The following is a 20,972-nucleotide window of genomic DNA, read 5'->3' as shown; positions in this document are numbered from 1 at the left end:
GAGGGCGCCGCCATTGCGCGTTAGCTCGCGCATGCGCAGTAGGCGGCAAGCGCGAGATAGGACCCCAGGGCTAGGGAGAGATCGCGCGAGAGTAGGGAAGAGGAGAGTGAGGTTGTGGCGGCCATTGGTAGTTCGCGCATGCGCAAGGCAAGTGCGCACGCGGCCCCAATACTCAGGCAGCCTCCTGAGAACTACAATTCCCAGGAGGCATAGGGAGATAGACACCAGGTGCCTGATAGCGGCCAATAGGGCTGGAGGAAGCTCAGCCCGGGAAAAGAGATACATTTCCCGGGCTTTGCACGCGTCAGTCAGGAAGAGGCAGAGGAAGGAGAAGGAAGGGTGCAGGGAGCGAGTGGCTCCTGTACCAGGTAAGGGTTCTCCTTAGGTCCCCAGGCAGGCCCCAATTCCCGGTAAGGGCAGGGGGTAACTGAAGAGGGACGGCCCTAGATAGGGAGGTCACCCTTAGGTGTGCAAGGTGCAGGTTTGGCAGTGCCACAGCGGGTAGTGCTGTGCGCACTGGCAAATAGGCACAGGGTGTGCAGCGGATGCTGAGTGTGTGCAGTGGGTATTTGCTGCGGGTTCCAGTGGATGTTGTGTGTATCATTGCTGTGTGTTGTCGCTGCATGTGCTGGGCGCAGTGTGTGCAGCGTGTGTGAGAGTCTGCAGGCTGACGGTGAGAGCTGTGTGTCTGCTGCAGGCTGTTAGGAGTAGCAAGTAGTTAATAGTTACAGATAGGACTGGGTAGCTAGGGGAGGGGGGCAGGTTATTACTCCGCAGGCCCTAGGAGTTTTCCCCAAGCCACCCCAGGTTGCGGTTCATCAGGGACAGGCCCTAGGTTAGGGTTCCTGTCACGTTAGGGATAGATAGGGATAGCGGCGGTTGCTGTTCCCGTGAGACGGTGTGTTACCGAGAGACGGTTGTGTTCCCGTGAAGCGGTGGGACCCTCGTTGGGGTCCTGGAGAAGTACCTGGATAGGATCAGACGGATGCATCGCACGTCTGACCCTTTTAGAAGAGTGTAGCAGGCCCGAGCATCGGAGTGCTCGGAAGGTATCTCTGTATTATATGTGCACCAACAGGCCTATTAGTTCATAGTGACTGCGCAGTCACCCACGACCTCCGTAGGAGTACGGGACATTGGGTGTGGGGGATCACAGGACACTGGGTGGGAACACCAGACATTGGGCTGAGGTGATATGGTTAAGGTGATGCGGATAGAGCATGATGTTATGTACTGTGTTATATGTTCTCAAGTAAAGTGTTAGTTATTCTTTTATCGTATACGTGTGTTATTGTATTTCTTACCCAGGGCTATCTTTCATAACGGGGATCCTGGGTAAGTGGAGGCGCTGCACCAGGTAATGGTAAGGGTTTCCCCAGGCTCCCAGCTAGCGGAGGCTCAGATCTCCTGGAGCCATAGGTGTGATACAGTTACCAGTAGTCCCTTAGGAAAGGTGTTCAGATAAAAAGGGACCGGTTAGACCACAAGGGGCCAATGTGAGATTGGGTGGGTCAGGCCGGTTCACAAAAAGTGCTACATATATATACATACACACTTACTACAGTTGGGAGGATCATTCACTAACAGGCACGGTACATTTCACATGAATCGCTGCGCAGGTGTGTACCAATGTCCCTCCCCAATTCCACCCAAGTCTGTGTTATAGGGGGTCCCGTGTGTGGGTGCCGGCACACTGTTACAGCTCTTATACAAAGTGTGTAACTGTAGCAGGCCTGTATCTTCACAAAGACTTCGGTACCCCTTGGTTTGTGTTGAGGATCCCCTCCGTAGCTACTCACGCCTCCCTTTATCTGGTGCAGTAGGTGGCTGCTTTGCGATGATTCCACTAGTGGGCCGATTTGTGACCTTCTCACCCAGCACTGCTGAGTCATCCTGCTCACAAACTGGTACTTAGGTCACCACGAATCACCCCTGAGATTCCCTCTGGGTCATGGAAGCTCTGTCCCCTCGTGCTCTGCCAGGGACTCTTAAAGACTCCCCCTTTTAGTCCCTCTTCTGTAGTCAAATGTAATTGGCTGGGGGCCAGGTCCATCAAAGAGTGAAATCCTGGCCACACCTCAGAGAAGAGCCAGCCACGTGTGTATCTCAGCTGTATAAACTTCCATGGGGTTACATTTAACTCTTTTCTGATTTTCTTCTATTCAAACAGCAATGCATTGCAGGCGCGCGGGTTGCGGGCTCAGAAGCTGCGGGGCGTCCATAGGCTGTGGGGGGCCCAGCTGGCTGGCACTGGAAGTTGGGCGACAAAACTTCAGCATCTGGTTGCCGGGCCTCTGTTGGCTTCTGAGCGTTAGCTCTCACCAGCTACAGCCCGGTATTCACCTTCAAAGCCCCTCCCCTGAATGTACTGACCTGTGACAGAAGTTGGGCCCGTCCGGAAGTTGGGCCTCACTTTTGGATCTGGGCAGCATCGGAGGCCTTCCCCCCAAGGTGTGTATTGGTATTGAGTGTGAGGAGGGGGTGGTATTGAGTGTGAGTGAGGGGAGAATTGAGGGTGGTGGGATTGAGTGCAAGGGAGTAGTGGGACTTGAGAGAGGGAGTGGGATTGAGTGAGACGAGGGGGCATTGAGTGAGAGAGAAGGAGGGTGGGTGAGTGAGTAAGAAAGGGGGTGTGAGAGAGGGAGGGGAGAGGGGTGTAAGAGGGGAAAGGGGGTGTAAGAAATTAGGTGGATAGGTGGGGGTATAAGAGAGGGAGCGGGAGAGGTGGGATGTGAGATTGATGGGGAGAGTGAGAGAGGGAGGATAAGAGAGGGGAGTGTGAGAAGGGTGAGAGAAATAGAGGGGGGTGAGTGAGCGAGGATGTGTGTGAGAGGGGGAGAGTGTAAGAAAAAGAGGGGGGAGGGGTGCTCTCAAGGCTGCCGACACACGGGATCCCCGGGAAAGCCGGCGGTGGCCCTGATGGTTAATACAAATCATCAGAATAAATAAAAAAAAAAAACATCACTTTTCTGTTGTCCACAGCGGAGTTCTTTATATACAAGAGGAATCGGAATGGGAACATGTTCTGGGCGGCTCATAATATATGGTGCTAATATTTATACAGCCTCAGAACGCCGAGAAGAACATTTGCATAGCAACACGAGACGGGAGACGACATAACCTTTACCGAGATAAAACAAGAGCTGCCTGGCTGTGCAAATATACTGTAAGAAAAAGGAACGTTTAGGGTGCAGTCCTGTCTATTCAGAACTGATTCCCCACGTTTTAGGAAAGGACATCGCACCGAGTCACGGGGTGATATTATCTTTTTTTATGCTAAAAAATCCTATTTAGAAAATAGGGCAGGTTGTATGGATCAGCACCAAGTCATGTTTGACACCGATCATTAGCGAGGGAGGTGTGTGGCATTGACCGGGACCCCCCGGGTGGTTGTGTGGAGCGAGGGGTCTGCTACCTCCGTCGTCCGCTCGGGTGGAGACCCCACACCGAATCCCCTGGTGAAGAAGGGCTCAACCAGTCTGGAAAGGGGAGGAGGACCCAGGTGAACGACCAACTGTGGACTTCGGACACCTGCCTGGTGGCCCCCCCTAGATGTGGCCCAACTTGTCGATGGCCCTGATCTCTGACCCGGAAGAGCTTTTTAATTCTGTGACATATTGAATAAAATGACAAAGAATTTGATGTATCCCATTATAATATCTGCACCTCCTAACACATGCACTGTGAAAATGCCTCTCTTGTGTCTCTCTTGACTTCAATGGCAGTCAATGTGGGATTTCGTAGAAATCTGGACAAATGGGCGCAAAGGGCTTGTAGGCAAACAACTATGTATGGAAGGAGATATCACTATAAATTCTACTCGTCTGCTACGGTGGCTCGGTAGGACACCCTAGAGAAACCATGGGACCCGTCCTGAACCATGGGACCTGTCCTGAACCACGGGACCTGTCCTGAACCACGGGACCTGTCCTGAACCACGGGACCTGTCCTGAACCATGGGACCCGTCCTGAACCATGGGACCTGTCCTGAACCACGGGACCTGTCCTGAACCACGGGACCTGTCCTGAACCACGGGACCTGTCCTGAACCACGGGACCTGTCCTGAACCATGGGACCTGTCCTGAACCACGGGACCTGTCCTGAACCATGGGACCTGTCCTGAACCATGGGACCTGTCCTGAACCATGGGACCTGTCCTGAACCACGGGACCCGTCCTGAACCATGGGACCTGTCCTGAACCACGGGACCTGTCCTGAACCACGGGACCTGTCCTGAACCACGGGACCCGTCCTGAACCATGGGACCTGTCCTGAACCACGGGACCTGTCCTGAACCACGGGACCTGTCCTGAACCACGGGACCTGTCCTGAACCACGGGACCTGTCCTGAACCACGGGACCTGTCCTGAACCACGGGACCTGTCCTGAACCATGGGACCTGTCCTGAACCACGGGACCTGTCCTGAACCACGGGACCCGTCCTGAACCACGGGACCTGTCCTGAACCACGGGACCTGTCCTGAACCACGGGACCTGTCCTGAACCACGGGACCCGTCCTGAACCACGGGACCTGTCCTGAACCACGGGACCTGTCCTGAACCACGGGACCTGTCCTGAACCACGGGACCTGTCCTGAACCACGGGACCTGTCCTGAACCACGGGACCTGTCCTGAACCATGGGACCTGTCCTGAACCACGGGACCCGTCCTGAACCACGGGACCTGTCCTGAACCACGGGACCTGTCCTGAACCATGGGACCCGTCCTGAACCATGGGACCTGTCCTGAACCATGGGACCTGTCCTGAACCACGGGACCTGTCCTGAACCACGGGACCTGTCCTGAACCACAGGACCTGTCCTTTGGAGCGCCACGTTCATTTTAATTGTACGTTTCTGAAACTACGTGCGAGTTTGAATATATTTTCATATTTACTTATGCCTGGTGCGCTTTGTCTTTCTTCCAGACCCGCCTGGGTTTCTTTGGTGAGTGAACAGAGCACACACAAGACCAAAGCTGCAGAGGGAAAAGCTTGTTGGATCCTTTTGGATATATACTGCACTAAGACCTATCTGAACAGTCTATCACACGTTGAACCTTTTCTGAAATATATATATAAATATATACATATATATATATATAAAATTATATATATATATGTAACCCCGGTCTTATTTTGCCCCCAGAGAAACCCCTCCGAGTTTGCCGAGCGGTCGCGGGTGCCACCGGAGCGGGGGCCGCCATTGCTGATGCGCGCGCATGCGCCGTGATCGCCCATGCGCGGGAACAGTTAGAAAGTTGCGGCGGCCATTAGGGACTCACGCATGCGCAGGGCAAGTGCGCACACGGCCCCAATGTGTTAGCAGCCTCCACGGGACTACAATTCCCATGAGGCATAGGGAGGCAGGCACCAGGTGCCTCATTGTGGCAAATGAGGGCCCAGGGTTCTCAGAGAGGAGCAATAGATACATTTCACGGGCTTTGGTGCGACAGCAGTTGGAGCTGGGGGCAAGAAGGGGAAGGAAGGGTGTAGGGAGCAAGTGGCTCCTGCACCAGGTAAGGTAGTTCCCCAGATCCCAGGCAGGCCCCAATCCCCACCAGGGTAGTGGGTAGGTATTGAGGGACGGCCCCTAGGTTAGGGACCCTGCCCTTAGGTGTGGGCGAGTGTGCAGTCTTGTCAGTGTCACGGCTGTCAGTGCTGTGTGCGCTGACACGTAGGCACAGTGTGTGTGTGCAGCACGGTTGCTGCAGGTACCAGGTTGTGTGCAGTGCGGTTGCTGCAGGTACCAGGTTGTGTGCAGTGGGGTTTCTGCAAGTGTTAGGTAGAAGTTAGTGAGAGGGGATCCGGGAGGTGAAGGGAGAGGTAGTGTGGGTGCAGGGGGTCAGTGAACCGCCTGCATAGGACAGTTCTACCCCGTAGGCCCCTAGGAGTGTTCCCTGAAGTCACCGAAGGTTGCTGTGCTGCAGGGATGCCCCATAGTGGTAGCGAGCATCACCCCTTACTGTGTAGACAGCTAGGGATAAAGGGACAAGCGTGCGGAGCAGGTTTGCTGGCGAGTCGTCTGGGACCAGACGGCTGGACATTGAGACCCAGGAGGCAGACCGCTGATTCATCTGACCCTTTGCGAAGAGGTACCGGTCACCGCCGTGGCGGAAGGTATTATAACATCAAGTGCACCAACACAGGTCAACAGGCGCTGATCCCGCCTTAGGCTAAACTCTTTAGGAACACTGAGCGAGTGGTTAAAGAACTGAGTCTATACCAATATAGTACTATACATGGACACGGTGTGTGGGGCACGCGGTGAGGGGACGGAGACGTTTCTTCTGATGAGAGTGGCCGAGCCACTAAGGTGATACCGTTAGAGTATAAGTGTGTGTATTGAGATGCGTTATTGCTACGTTGCATTATAGAGTGATAAGGTTACCGTGCATTATCATTATTACAGTAAAGTTGGTTGCATCACATGTGTGTGTATGTATTTCTTGCCCAGGGGAATCTCACATCACGGGGATCCTGGGTAAGTGGAGGCGCTGCGCTAAGTGTATGAGTGTTATCCCAGGCTCCCAGCTAGCTGAGGCTCAGATCCCCTGGAGCCGCAGGTGTTGTACAGCGACCAGTAGTTCCTTTGGGAGGGTTCAGAAAAAGGGCTACATATATATAGCTCAACCCCACGGCTTGATTAACCATTAAGCAAAATAAGCACGTGCTTAGGGCATCAAGGGAAGGGGGCACCACAGAATTTTTCCATTGCCGGATTTACCATGGACCATATGGTGCAAAACTGCAAATGGTGCAGTTATGGTCACAAATTGCTCAGCTGAGCGTTCATTTTCTCAGTTGAAGTATATTAAAAATCCCAACATAGCAACTATGCAGCAAGGCCGGCTGGATGCCTTATCTCTACTACGTATAGAAGCAGGTGTGTTACGTAAGATTCGTTTTGAGGATCTGATCAAAGACTTCGCAATTAGAAAAAGTAGCAGAAAACTTTTCAAATATAAGTAAAGTGGAAGTATACAAAAATAAACATTATTTTCCATATTACTGTATGTTTTGTTTCATTTCGAAAAATAAAATGTTATTTTACGGTTTATTATTGTTTATATTTTGAATGAGATATATATGGGGGCACCAACATATATTAAGTGCTTAGGGCCTCTAAAGGTCTTATTCCGGCCCTGCTCAACCCCCTTATAACGCTGTGCTTGGGGTCCAAAGAATCACATTGCGGTATAAGTGGATCGCGTTAGAATTAATGTACCACTGTATGCATTGTACAATAAAGTATTTTAGACGCCAATAATCGTTTTGTAAAGTATTCATAAATACGAAAATTGGGAGCCATGCTTGCATTGCGTTTTGAGGATTCGCGTTGTAACGACTTGCGTTATAATAGGGTTGAGCTGTATATATCTTTAGAAATGTTTATATACCTATAAAACAGGGTATGTCCATCTGTACCTGTTTCTCTCCACATAGTGTATCTGCTATGTAAGTCTTGTTAAGATCCAGGCCTTAGCAGGTTAATCTACAGTATGGGCCATAGAGCCCCCTTCTGCTTCCCCAGAAAGTGAAGGAAGGGAGGTGGTGACTCATGGCCTGTGTACAGCCCACTTGTAGGTTGGTACAGTCCATGAGCCCGCCCCTTCCAGAGTTTTCTAGGGGAGTAGCCTAAAAGTTAGTGTCAGCTTTTGCTCCCTGATCCTCAGGGAGTGAGGTAGTCTTTGCCCCCTGCTCCTCCTGGAGTAAGGAGGGTGAGGGTGTTCCTCTCTGAGCCCTGGCGAGAGTGAGGTGGGAGCTGTGAGTGTTCCCCATGAAGGGCAAGCTTGCTCACTTTAGGCTGGCTAGCCTAAAGACCACCTGGATTAGAGCACTATTGATGAAGGTGCACTGTCTAGACAGCCTGGTGCAAGTGGAGTGTGATATATGCTGCTAGAAGAGCTGATGCAGAATGCCCTGCAATAAAGTACCTTTCAAGATACCTCTGCCTCCGGTGTCAGTTCCTGGGCAGGAGGGAGGTAATTGTGTAGTGATGGGGGCTGACACCTACACTCCTTGGATTCCATCACCGCTGGAGGCGCTGACACCACCATGAAGAACCCAGAGACCTGCGAGCCAGTCCTGTTCCTGTCTCTTTACCATCTGGCAGACAACTCAGACCTCCTGCAAACCGACAGGTAGAGCACCATACAATCGTGGCAATGCGCCCACTCCCATACACTGGTCCCTAAGTGATGTTCGGGGGGCGGGGGGGAGAGGGAGGACCACGTCTTACACCTATATGCATATATAGCTATGTGTTCTGCTATGTATAATGATTCACTTCAACCAGGAGCTGGGGGCAGAACTTGAGTCGGTTGTGAATACAGTGGCGACACTGCTTATTCTAATACGGCTAGAGCCGTAAGCCGCGAGGTTTCCCGGCTTTTGCATTGTTTTCCCTCTGCGTGCCATGCGTCATCGATGCGCGGTCACGCTTCAAGAGCGTGCGCGCATGGCGCGCGTGCCCAGGGCTCCCCTAATGTGGGGGATGGCGGTGGGGGGCTCCGGGGGACCCGGCGGACCCGGAGAGGGGAGGGGGATGCCTCGATCGGAGGACCGATCCTCCGAGGCTCCGGCGCGCGTGCGAGAACACTCGGCGCGCGCTCGGTATCTGTCGCGGCCGAGACCGGGCAAATGTTAGAATAAGCTCCGCCGCGACAGTAGGTGTCCAGCATTGAACCGGACTGTCCTGTATTTGAGCACTCTGTTCAGTAAAAAATTAGAGGTTATACAGGACATGTAAGTGTATACTGGTATGACGTCTCTGGACATAGTGACCTGACCGGCTTGGGGGGGTCGCGGGATTTCCCTGAGCAGGGAGAGAGCAGCTGTTAGAGGTTTGGGCAGCTTCCTCCATGCGGATTGAATGCTGCTGGGTAAAGCAGCCAATAAGGAGGATGTATCAGGAGCCTGGGGGTGGGGCCAAGGAGAGGAGGAAACAGCATGGAGTGGAGAGAGGTGTGTGTGTGTCGAGCGTGCTGCACCTTTCACCATTGTGTCCAGTATTTTTGGAGAACCCGCCTGGCAACCCTAGTTGTGAAAACAAAATTATTTTGGATTCCGTCTTTATTAGGCGTTGCCGCCCATAGGATAATTTCCGAATGGTTATATATTTCTGGCCGAGGAGTTAATATTACATGGGCACTTTTACAAAGCCAGTTTGGCTCGGCTGGAACGCGCATGTTAAACCTTCATTGGCAGGCGCCCACACCATATGAATTATACATTGGACCAGGCTGAGGCTTGGCAGTTGTAGTTGGAGCCAGTTTAGATATTTCTGGGCAGTTGTGGTGGAAGTCAGAGAATTCGGACACTTTTGTCTTTTTTAAACAAACAAAACTGAACTGGATTGAGTAGGTTTATTGAGTGGATGCTGATATAGTGCTTCCCGCAAAAGGCCAGTTTGTAGCTTATAACATTGAAGATATGACCTGATGACTATTTTCTGCTCTCCCTGTAAAAACTGTGAGCAGCTATGTTAGATCGTGATTTTCAAATGGTGCAAAATTAGCAGCGCAAACAGCAAAAGTGACAAGGCCGCCATTATAGTGGCCGCAGCAGGACGCGCGCGTCCGCGTGATGTCACTCGTACAGGGTGCGCGCGCAAAACCTGCACTGTAGGCAGGCGGCATCGGGAGGCGACAGGGGGCGTGGCGGAGGCGTGGTCCATGGCATCACGCGAGCGGTTTTGCCATCATTGGCTGAACCGCTTCACGTGAGACGTCACGCGGCCATCGCATGGAGGGACAAATTCAGCGAGGGTCGCGGTAAGCGCTCACTATGTGCAGCATGACTCACAACAAGGTATTTGTTTTGGCGGCGGGCACCGTCACACGAGCCGCCGCGACCAATAATACAACGCGGCGTGATACAAATAGGTGTGTTTCGCATCATACATTCAATCATAAAGATTTCCTAGTTATGGAATTCTTACATGATCTGGGCTCCTTGATCAGAAGACCCCAGAGTGCCACCTATGGGATTTGTCAGGAATACAGCGCCAGGATGACGGGTGGGCTGCTAAAGGTTGAGCCCCATGTGTAGATTCTTAGGCCGTGATGATAGTAGGAGCGCATGGCGTCGCGCCTGCCTGTTGCCCGAGCGATGGGTGCACTGAGGCTGGAGGCGAACGGGAGGCGTGGCGGACGCGTCACCGGGCTGGGTCGTCCTCATTAGCTGAAACGCTCACGTTGCCCGAAAAAAACAAATTCATTTGTTTTTTTCAAAAATCGCCCCCGCGTGGTCGCTCTGCAGCGCTCGCGCACACTATGAGCGGCCTCATTGAGGAACACACATTTGTTCTCACGCCACACGCAGTTACTATAATCGCAGCCTTAGACTAAATGTAATTTCTAGAGCCAGGTGTCTAACAATTCACAGCATGCGAAGGGCTCCCTCCAGTGATAACACATTGTACTGTAACAGCTACAGTAGTACAGAAGCATCTGCTGGGCTCTTCTTAAAGCAGCAGTCCAAGCTGCCAGTCCCCCCTCCCCCCCTTTAATATGTGCACCAATACAATCCACACAATGATAAGTAATTAGCTAAGTTGCTGATCGATCCGTTCTCCTGTGATCAATCAGCGAATATTCGGCTCAGGAGTTCAAAATGTCTGTCAGTGCAGCAGAAGAGGTCCAAAGATGCAAAGCTCTGTGGAGAAGATCATGTCACTAGATACAATTGGTGCACTGCTAGAGAGAGGGCAAGGCTCAAAAAGGGGCGTGCCAGAGCCTGTTTCAAAAGAGGAAGGGGATGTGCCTTTGTAAATGGTTGCTATAGAAACAAAAAATGCTTGTTACATTATAATACATAAAAATGTTCTGCATCAGCAACTTAATTTCTTGGTTCTTTCTCAAGGTCCTTGTGTGCCTCTTCCAGGCCGAACTGTGCCCTAGCCATTACACCTGCTGAGAAGCTACCTGCCTACTCCTCTGAAGACCTAGGGGACCTAGAATCCCCGTCCCTAAAGTTCCCAACTCCTCCTCCTCCATTTTAGCTAAGTTGCCGATTGAACAGGGAACATTCGGTTCGGGGGTTCACTAAATGTCTGCAGAGGAGCATTCTGTAGTCAGTGGGATGCATTTGCATATTAATAGGACAAAGTTCTGTTGGGAAGATCATGTGACCAGGCAGTCACTAGATACAATGAGTGCACTGCTAGAGAGAGAGCTCAAAAAGGGGTATGCCAGAGCCCGTTTCAGAAGAGAAAGGGGATGTGACTTTGTAAATGGTTGCTATAGAAACAAAAAATGCTTGTTACATTGTAATACATAAAAATGTAATTCAGAGTTGTCGTTTTTTTTTTTTAAAGTATTTTCTCATAGTACAGTTCTAATTTATAAAAAAAACACACATGTAGGATATTGCTTGGTCTGCAGCTTTAATGTCTATCGTGTTCTTTTTGGCATAGTCCGCTGTGCCTTTAACTGAATAATTACACACAACACTACACGTATTTACAGCCCATTATCAAATTACCGAAATATATTTAAATACAATTACACATTTGCTACCCGACTAAGTGTCCATCTTGTTCCGGTATTCAGATTCCTCCCTGGTTCCTGGGTAGGGGCTGTCATTAGTATAAGATCACAAAGCAGAAGGACCGTGTCCTGGAACAGGATTGCTTATTTCTGTTCCCCCCTTTGCAGTTTTGACTGCCAGCCTTCTCTATTTGGAGTAAGCTTTCCCTGCAGCTGTAACTCCCAGTGCATGTGGAAATGCTACATTTTAGATACATTTCCCCCTCCAGACTGCCAATAGCTGGTTGCCCTGACAACCTCTTTAGTCCTCCTAGCTGAGATGGTTTGTCTCAACCCCCCTGCCTGCGTTCACAGTTAGCACAGTCCAGTCACTTTTCCTGTGTGACAGGAATCACATACTTCCTTTCTCCATCCATGCAGGCTGAGTGAGTACACCTTCTTACCTACCCTTTGCAAGCCATCCGTTTTTGACCTTCTCCCGTATACAAAAGCGCCTTCACAGAGAAGCATCTACAAGCACCCTTTATTTTGCTGTGACTTTCTCAATAAAGTTAAGAATATTCTAAAGGACTTGGTGTGCTTTCAAAGAGGGATGAGTTCAGCTATCTGGCCATACTCATATCCTGCATATACCCAATGGCTCCAGAATAGACATGGTACACCTAGATCAACTCAATTGAATTCAAACTGCATTGGACCTCAATATGTCCCTACGTGGGTTATATTATTACATGAAAGCTTCCATGTCTGGGATGGTCCTTTACCCACAAAATCCAATCTAAAAGCACTGCACGTGGCAGCTTTATTACCCGAGGTTTGTTGCCCCTTAAATCTTTTCTGACAGAAACTCATACTGGATATTTATTCCTATTTACCAGAAAGTAATTTATCCCTGGTGCACATTCCCTGCCTTGTCAACCAGGTAGCAAGGCCTTGGACTGCACACAGAACTGAAGCAGGTGAGGTTTCCGTCTGTGCTGGGTCATCCTGTGCGTATTAACCTTATTAGCTTGCTCAGTGCAGGCCTGGAGTTGGTAAACAATGATGGGCGCCAGAAAGTGTATTAATCCAAACAGCAGCTTTATTATCTTGTAGGCACAGCCTCAGAGAGGTCATCTTGTATTTCCAATTGGGTGTCCTTGACCAATACTGTTTGCACGGCTTCCCTAGCTGCCCCCATCCCGGTCCACTAGGGAGGTGCTGAGGCTTTATATAGTGCTACCTACAGAGTCCCTCTGCTCGGCAGCACTGGTAGCGCTCCAAATCCACGGGGTCCTTGACGGGCCTAGTACTACTGTGATCAGCCTCTTGATTTCAGGGTGACCTGCCACTATGTTGCCTTCTGGGTGAGAGCCAGCGATGGAGCCACTGGTTGAGCTGGTGCAACTATGCCTAGAGGCTGCGGCTGGTGGAGCCCCCTCTGGGCATAGTCTGTCTCTCTGTATACATTGGGAGTAGTATAAGACCATCTTGGTGGGACTCAAACATAGGAACTATATATAAGCTATTCACTTCTCCAACTCCTTCTGGGATCTGAGTTCCATTAGCTTCCCCTTCTATTTATAACCTAGCATGATGTCACTGTCTCCAGGCTGAAGGGGGCGGGGCCTAACTTCTGCTGAATCAACCCAGCACCATGTGATAGGGAAGGGGCAGTTAAGCCCTTAAGGTAATCTCACAGGGGGTTACATATACTGTACACAAGAAAAAGATATGCACGCATACATTATGCATCCTATGTATATACATATACATTATGTATATGCGCAGCGCACACACCATATACATACATGCCAAACATGCACCATTACTGTAACACAGACATGTATACCATATACAAATCATATACATACACACATTTATACTCAACATTTACAAACACAAATATACAACTGTAACACCGCTAAGGACACACATAAGCATAGTGATGGACATGCCCTCCGGCCAATGGCCACAAAGGAGGAATGGCAAGAGATATAAGCTAGGAGCAGCACGTGGGTAGGGAGAGGGCCTCAGGGTGTGAGAAAGAGGGAGTGCCTGTCTCAAGGAGTCTGGCGAGAGATACAGTGGGTAGCAGAGTCTTTCCAGTCTCATAGGGCAGCGCGTCCTGGAGGTAGCTGGAACGCACCGGCGAGTGTATCCTTGTTGTAAAGGAGACCACGTAAACCAGGGGGTCCCAAAGCAGTGAGTAGGACATGTGGAACAACACCCAGGGTGCCACTCCTGCTACCTTGCAGTATCCCTTTCATTGTACACCGCTTACACTGCCCTTTGTGAAGTAACAGGCCTGCGCCTACAGCATAATGCCAACATATAATACACGAGCTCCAACTCTGTGCCGGCACCAACAGGGCCTTATAGTTACAGTAGTATCTGGCCACAGGGACTGAGTGAGAGAAATTGTGGGACAATTTGTGTTCTATATTGATTCTGACCCTTAGCACCGCCAATTCCATTCTTTATTTACTGGGATAATTTTTTGGCTTTAATATCTGGTTATATATACGGTTGTTCTGATTGCAGTATTTTCTTTGTGTGTGTCTAGATATGTGTATGTATATATGTGTGTGTGTATGTATGTAGATATATGTATATATATATATATATATATATATCTATATATATATATAATATATAGATATATATATGTATATAGATATATATATATGTATATATAGATAGATAGTGTATGTATATATGTATAGATATATGTATGTATAGATATATGTATGTATAGATATATGTATGTATAGATATGTGTATGTATAGATATATGTATGTATAGATATGTGTATGTATAGATATATGTATGTATAGATATATGTATGTATAGATATATGTATGTATAGATATATGTATGTATAGATATGTGTATGTATAGATATATGTATGTATAGATATGTATATCTATACAATAAAGCCGCGATTTAATTTCACCATAATCGGTTGCCATTAAATATACCTCTGCACACATCTCTGACGCCACCCTTATCCGATGCTTTCATCGCTAAATCCATCATTTTGCTGACTGCTTCAAGAGACTTTTGCTCTTCCATAGGTAGGTTACCTCTTGATTTAAGTTGAGGTTTTAGCTGATCCCTATGCCCAGTCTATCAGGACTAATGACCGGATCCCTCTTTCTGGTATAGAATTTGTGAACCAGCAATTTTCTAGCAAAAACATTTACATCTTTCACACTTTCAAACACATTGAAATGAAAAAAGGAACGGCCCTTCTTTAACAGTGAAATATGACTGCTATTGAGTTGAAAGTCAGGTACTGTAAATTGAAGATGGATAGATCTGTCAGACTCTCACTTTATGGACGATTACACTACGATCTCAGTTGTGGGCCCTGTCTGTCTTCCGGCATATTCTACTGGTCTTTCCTCTATGAAAGGCAGAGCTTCTCCAGAACGCCTCTCTTCTTGTCTCCCGTTCTGCCGGGTCCTTGTATGTGATCTGTGATCTCGCCTGTCCTCATTCTCACACAGTCCAATCTCGAAGGAGGAATAGCTGACAGAGATCCTTCTGTTTCTTGACTGCCCCTTGTATCAATAGATTCAATCTTGTTTATAGTCATTTAAATCTCTTTGGAATTTTTGGTATTTAATAAATGTTAATTAGTGTATGTTTTTGGCTAATGAAGGTTATCTGCTGTAAACGTGCAGTATCAATACAAACTTTGCTCAGTCCGTAAAAAGGTATCACAACTTATAATAATTATGTGTTATAGATAATGACTACTACTAATAACATTAATGTTTCTTCTATGGCACTTGTAAGAGACGTGCGCAGAGGTACAACCAGAGACTCATATTTGGGGAAACTAAACCATGGCTTTTATTCAGCCCGTCACTTTAAATAATGCATTTTAAACAAACAGCCTATCCCTGTGTGAGGGATAACTCACTTTCCCAGTCCCTATCTGCAGGGCTGGGAGGATCAGCCTCTTGCCAACCTGACTCCAAAGAGGTACCTGTAAGCAGGGGCCCTTTATGTCAGTCTCTGGGTCTGGGTTGGTGTCCGTTGGGGGGCCACCCTCTGGCGGCATGCAGGGTCCACGGTGCCCTGAAATAGAGGCCTGGTTTCTAGGGATCTTGCTGGCAGTCCCGTCCTGTGCTCAAGACCAGTTGTTCCTGTGAATCTCTTCTGTGCTACAGAGCCTCCTGCAGGCGGCTTTTCTACCTGTCTGATGAGCCAGGTTGAAGCCTGGTTAAGTGTCTGTAGCTGCAATTAACCAACTCCCTGCTGGATCCCTCAGAGCAATACAGGCTTTCTAATGAAGAGCTTTAAGACAGGGATTCAGCCCTATCACAGTGTTGTACATAGAACTTGACAGGCACAGTAAATATCTGCCCTGCAGAGCTTACAAACTAACTAGGGAGGCCCAGAGAGACTTGGGGGGTAATTCTATATAGTGCCTATATCGGCCAAATACTCCTTTTGAAGTTAATAGGGTTTTTCTGCTGATAACGGGCCACTTTGGACTATTTTGAATTACCCCCTAAGTAACTTGCTCAGTCACAAAGAGAGGTGACACTGGAAACTGAATCATGTGTACGCAAACCAAAGGCAATGTTCTTATCATTTTGCTACTAAAATAGGTTATTGATGTGTTTTATTTATTTTTGTAAACTCGATATTTATTTTTGAAAGGAAAAATATAGTTACATTAAGTGAAAAAGGTTATATATGATATACAAGACATGGCATGCACAGTAAATAACTATACTTTACAGCCTATGATAAAATAAAGTCCCAAAGAGTAAAAGTAATCAGATGGTGATGAATCTTATCTGTAGTGAAATAAATAGTTCCAAAAGTAGAACCAGGGATCTCAGGCGTGTGCGGCTCTCAGGCGTGTGCTGATCTCAGGCGTGTGCTGATCTCAGGCGTGTGCGGCTCTCTGGTGTTTGTGGCTCTCTGGCGTTTGTGGCTCTCGGGCGTGTGCTGATCTCGGGCGTGTGCTGCTCTCGGGCGTGTGCGATTCTCGGGCGTGTGCTGCTCTCGGGCGTGTGCTGCTCTCGGGCGTGTGCGGCTCTCAGTCATGTGTGCGACTCTGGGGTGTGTGCGGCTCTCGGGCGTGTGCTGATTTCGGGTGTGTGCTGCTCTCGGGCGTGTGCGGCTCTCGGTCGTGTGCGACTCTGGGGTGTGCGGCTGTCGGGTGTGTGCTGATCTCGGGCGTGTGCTGCTCTCGGGCGTGTGCGGCTCTTGGGCGTGTGTGCGACTCTGGGACGTGTGCGGCTCTCAGGCGTGTGCTGATCTCAGGCGTGTGCTGATCTCAGGCATGTGCGGCTCTCTGGCGTTTGTGGCTCTCTGGCATTTGTGGCTCTCGGGCGTGTGCTGATCTCGGGCGTGTGCTGCTCTCGGGCGTGTGCTGCCCTCGGGCGTGTGCGATTCTCGGTCGTGTGCGACTCTGGGGTGTGTGTGGCTCTCGGGCGTGTGCTGATCTTGGGCGTGTGCTGCTCTCAGGCGTGTGCGGCTCTCGGGCGTGTGCAGCTCTCGGGCGTGTGTGCGACTCTGGGGTGTGTGCGGCTCTCGGTCGTGTGCGACTCTGTGGCGTGTGCTGCTCTCGGGCGTGTGCTGATCTCGGCCGTGTGCGGCTCTCGGGCGTGTGCGACTCTGGGGCGTGTGCTGCTCTCGGGCGTGTTCGACTCTGGGGCGTGTTCGACTCTGGGGCGTGTGCGACTCTCGGGCGTGTGCTGATCTTGGGCGTGTGCTGCTCTCTGTGGAAGGTTTTCCCACTCCTCCTTCAGTGCATGTGGGGAAAGAAACTAGAGAAAGCGAACAAAACGCCCACAGAGGACAGTTTTAATGAAAAATATTTATAAAAAAACACACATGGTTTGCAGTCACACGGTGTCCATAAATAATCCATAAATAAAAGCCGTCCCGCTTTCAAGGGGAAGTGTGGTGCCCGCTCAGAGGCTCCTGTCTGGCCCTGCACTGTCTGGATCCTTATTTCTGTCTCCTGCTGTGTACTCCGTCAGTGCAATTGGTGGGACCAGAACTCCTCAGGAGTTGGGCTACCGGCTCAAACCTCAAAATAAAACCGCTAACCCAGCGCGTTTCGTGATGTCAATCACTTCATTGTTATTTCTTTCTTTATTTGTTCCTTTGTTTTCATGACCAAGTCTGGATGAATCTGTCTCTCGTCCGTCCGTCAGCCCCTCGTCCATCTGTCCTTGAGTCCCTCGTCCGTCTGTCCTTCAGTCCCTCGTCTATCCGTCAGCACCTCGTCCGGCCGTCAGTCAGTCCCTCGTCCGTCTGTCCTTCAGTCCCTCGTCCGTCTGTCCTTCAGTCCCTCGTCTATCCGTCAGTTCCTCGTCCATCTGTACGTCATTCGTCCATCTGTCCTTCAGTCACTCATCCGTCAGTCATCGTCTGTCTGTCAGTCCCTCATCCGTTAGGCTCTTGTCCATCCATCCATCAGTCCATCGTCCATCCGTCAGTCAGTCCCTCGTCCGTCCACCAGTCAGTCTCTCGTCTGTCCGTCCTTTGTCTGGTAGTCTCTTGTCCGTCCATCAGGCTCTCATCCGTCCGCACATCCCACAGATCTGGCCAGTCTCTAAAACATTAGTTCTCTCAGGTCCTTACTCAGTGTGCTGTGAAACCGTCTTCCCGGTGCTAGAGAAGCTGATTTCTCCTCCAGCACTGGGAAGTAGCTTCACATCATATTACTGTGGTCCCTAAAAATGTCACCCCTGAAATCTTTCAAACTTCCTTTTACTCGGCTCCCATTGCTGCCATTAGCTTTTCTATCAGCTGTAGTAGACACGTACCGGAGGCTTATATTCATGGGTCTAGTATTTAGATACAGAATACATGTTACATGCGTGTTATACATATGTTGGTCCTTCACACCATTATTTTGTAATGACCAAATAGTCTCTAAGAAGGAAACGTTACAGTTCTCCTGCTCTCCCACATCACACAGCGCTTTAACGACTGATACGCAGCTGAAAACCCAGCCCAATTACTCACCTACTCCCCCCTGTTCAGTTTTTCTTGTACAATAACCCCTGAAGAAACAAATGTCTCAATGGGGGGGGGGGGGGGGGGGGCGGGGAAAGACTGCATGTGTGGCCAACACAAAAGATGAAACAAAGGCAGAGAAGCGGAATTCCCCAAAAGAAGTAGAACTCCAATGACAAAAAGTCTCGCCAAAAGGTAATGTTTTATTCAGGAACGTCTGTCTTCACTGCCCCTGAATAAATCATTACCTTTGGCGAGACTTTTTGGGAATTTCTGCTTCTTCACTGTTGTGTATGTAACACCCCTATCCCTCTCCCCCCCCCCCCCCCCCCCCGGCAGCAGGGATAGGGGGTAACTGTGAAAATGAGGTAGATAGACAGTGTTTGTGCATTGACAGGGTTTGTACCTGCTCAGAAAGGGTATTCGCTCAGCAGTTACCTGTGCATCTCAGGGCTGATGATGGTGGATCCGTGCTGGCTTGTAATAAGGGGTTAATAACAGGAGAGGGCGCCAGGAACTGTATAACTTCAGTTTATTGAACAACAAAAATAGGCAGACAGACAGTAACAGGACAGGTGTTTCCTGAGTCTTGAAACTTAAGGTCTTAGTGTTCTCCATACCCCGGCAGATGATGCTCACTCTCCATAGACCTCTTGCGTTCCCAGGACCACCCATGGGATTTAACCCTGGCCCTCCTGGCATAGACCCTTCTAGTGAACTGGATAGAGAACAACCCCTTCAAAAGGCATAGACTTCCTAATTTCCTCGTTCCTATGGGCCCCCCTAGTTCTGGGAACTTGCCCTAACTAGGAAAAATATACCCCTATACATACCCCACAGACTAGCATAACCTGGAGACCCCCCCTTGATGGATCTGGAGTTGGGGTTCAAAATTAGAATAGATCCCTGGGGGCTTCCTGGTGGTACGGTCCTCCCTGGGGGTCTGAGGATAAAGGGGTGGATCCCCACCTTTCATATCTAGGGCGTGGCTAAACACTGCCCCAGTAACTGGGCACATTTACCTGTTGCCACTTGGTCACCCCACTGACATGTGACCTCTGGCAACTTCCAGAGGTCACAGGAGCCCAACACTTGCCTGGAAGGGGATACATAATAGACACATTATAATAGCAACTACTGCTCACATGTCTGGCCCTGTGAGGACCGTTTAACCCCGGCACTGCCTGCGAATATCAGGGCTGACATGCAGAGCAAGGGGAATTTTCAGCAGGGTGCTACATGTATGATAACCCTGAAATGTATCCCCACAGGAAGCCCACCCAGCGGCTATAAACTGTATTAAAGAAACTAGCACATATACCCAACGTTTCGGTATATACAAAACAAGAATGTTCAGGGCACTCAAATTGGTAAAAATAGATCAAATCACTTATCTTATCGTAGTAGTCGGGGTGCTTGCAGTGCAGCCAGCATCACCATCCCGCAGCAAAGATAGAGAAATCAATAATCCAAAGAACCCGCAGCAATCACTGAGAAGCATCAGAAGCAGAACACTTTAATTTATAACCCAAGCATCAGGGGTACATACAGGACGGAGCAGCCGTTCATCACGCTCCTATGGATGCTTGGGATATAAATTAAAGTGTTGTACTTTTGATACTAACCAGTGAGTGCTGCGGATCTTTTGGATTTTATATACACTGGCGACACACTTTATTCGAGCTTGGCTAGTCCCACGAATTCGGGTATACCCGGGTGTATTGAGGTTTGTGACTGTTTTCTGCCCGAGTGCATTGAGTTATTTTTCAGGCAGGGATTGAAGCATTTTATTCCCGCTGGCTGCAATACTGCACAGTATATATATATACACTGCATTACAATTCATGAATTTATGCCATCTGGTAGACACGCGAAGCATTGCAGCCTATTAAATCCTAATCATCATCATTTAACAGATCAGCCGCCCATCAGCCAGGCATGAACCCAGGCTGGGAAGGCAAATGCAACGGGGCTTGTCAGAGGTGAGGAGCGGCGCATTCCAGGTATCTGCCAGGTACATACCGGGTATTTGCTCGAATAAAGTGTGTCGGTGCAGTATATATATATATATATATATATATAAAAATATATATAAATATATAAATAAAAATAAGACGTAAAGGGGAATTCAAAATGAACCTGTAGATTCGCTGCCTGTTCACAAAACATTAGATACAGATTAACAACTTTACAAAGCATTTGGTAGCTACAGAAACACTAAAAGTATGTATGTATGTATATCTTTATTTATATAGCGCCATTAATGTACATAGCGCGTCACAGCAGTCATACACGTGACAATCATATAAATAACAAATTGTACAAATAACACGTTGTGGCAAGAAGCGCTTCAGACTTAAAAGTGACACAAATAAAAAATGTTATTTTTTTTATTTTGAAATAGTATCAATCTTGAACCTTTAATGCTGCCGGTCGTTCACATTGCTCCTAAGAGGGCTTTGTGCCTAAGTAAGGTCACTTGTTAGCTGAACCTCTGAAGCGG

The sequence above is a fragment of the Ascaphus truei genome, chromosome 3, assembly GCF_040206685.1.
Source record: "Ascaphus truei isolate aAscTru1 chromosome 3, aAscTru1.hap1, whole genome shotgun sequence".
Lineage (NCBI taxonomy): Eukaryota > Metazoa > Chordata > Amphibia > Anura > Ascaphidae > Ascaphus > Ascaphus truei.
The sequence above is the reverse complement of the archived record's forward strand: the minus strand, read 5'-3'. Positions refer to the sequence as shown.